The 1,501-nt window shown below is 40.0% G+C and overlaps 1 protein-coding gene across 3 annotated transcripts in view; it reads left to right on the top strand.

Annotated features, from left to right (window-relative positions):
- Positions 1–1,501, top strand: part of Nfx1 (nuclear transcription factor, X-box binding 1) — a 77,450-nt gene that overhangs the window by 62,095 nt on the left and 13,854 nt on the right. The window lies entirely within an intron of this gene.

The following is a 1,501-nucleotide window of genomic DNA, read 5'->3' as shown; positions in this document are numbered from 1 at the left end:
TGTGGTGCTGGGGGATTGAACCGCGGTCCCTGTGCTTTGCTAAGCTTGTTCTAAGTAGGTGCTTTAGACCACTGAGCCATCTCACCAGCCCAGTTTTTCATTTTAAAATGCATATTTGCTATAGATAATTGAGAATATAATTCAACTACTGCGAAAGAAATTCTTTTTTCTTTTTTTTTTCTTTGGCGGGAGGAGGGTGCTGGGCATTGAACCAGAGCAGTGTGCATGCTAGATAAGTACTTCACCACTGAGCAAGAAAGAAATACTATAACATTCTGGTGTGTTATCTGTCAGGCATGTGTTCATACGTACTTTCCCCTACCCTAGTTAAGATTATACTGTTTTGTAACTTGTTCTTTTTACTTCATAACATGTTGGCCAACATTTCTGGAAATTCTCTTGACATCTGTAACAACATGCTTTCAGGATTCTTATCTTGATGGACACATTTTTCTCCACTTATTTCCTGTGAGTGGTTCTCAAGTCATAGTCCTTCATATTAATTCCTCCTCTAAAAATCTCATCTCCTGTGAGTTTATCCATTCTAAAACATTCATGCATCATTCTTTAATTGTTGACTTAAACTTTATTCAACAAACCTTAAGTGAGTACCTAATATATGCTGGGTAACAGGCTAGATTTGGGGTGACTCAGAAGTTAACAGTACTGATATGACTTCTGTCCTTTTGGAGCCTTTACTTGGTGGTGGGAGGCAAGTAAGCAGGCAGTTAGGAGTGTAGTAATATGAGAATACCAGGTACCAGGGGGAGTAAAAGAGGCTTCTACCAAAGGAAGTCATCTTAGAGGAAAGGATAGTGAGAAGATAGGCAGGTAATGTGGGAGCAGATGACAGAGGGCGAAGTATGAGCAGAAGTTATCCCTAGGCCCTGGTACTGGCATGGGTTAAGTGTTCAATGGTTGGGAGCTACATCCTACCAAAACATAGACTCCAAAGCAATCAGAAGCATCTATGCCCTAGACTTTGAGGTCTCTTCAAGTAGAAGCTGAATGTCACCGGAATAGAAGAATAATGCTCATTTTGAGGCTTCTTAAAAGAATTTGAGGGGCCGGGGAGATAGCTCAGTAGAATAAGCACTTGCCTGGCAAGTGCAAGGGCCTGAGTTCAATCCCCGGTTCCACAAAAAAAAAAAAAAAAAAAAATTGAGTGAATACAGTATGTAAAGTAGCCTTTGCCCTCACAGGAGTACAATTATAGGAGTAAAATTCAGATAATTTTTATTGCAGTGGAAAAACTTGTAAGCAGAGGTTTTTCTCAGTACAAAAATGAGTTGGAGGGGCCGGGGAGATGGCTCAGTAGGATAAGCGCTTGACTGGCAAACGCAAGGATCTGAGTTCAATCCCCGGTTCCACCAAAAAAAAAAAAAAAAAAAATTCTGTAACAGTTTACATCATCACTTTTCTAAAAAATGAAAATTTACCAAAAATGCTCAAGAACTGACAAATGAGGAGTCTGGTGAGATGGCTCAGTGATCTAAAGCAC

This window comes from Octodon degus, unplaced genomic scaffold (assembly GCF_000260255.1).
Source record: "Octodon degus isolate 3935 unplaced genomic scaffold, OctDeg1.0 scaffold00045, whole genome shotgun sequence".
Lineage (NCBI taxonomy): Eukaryota > Metazoa > Chordata > Mammalia > Rodentia > Octodontidae > Octodon > Octodon degus.
Note: the sequence above shows the minus strand (reverse complement) of the source record. Positions and strands in the feature narration are given on the sequence as shown.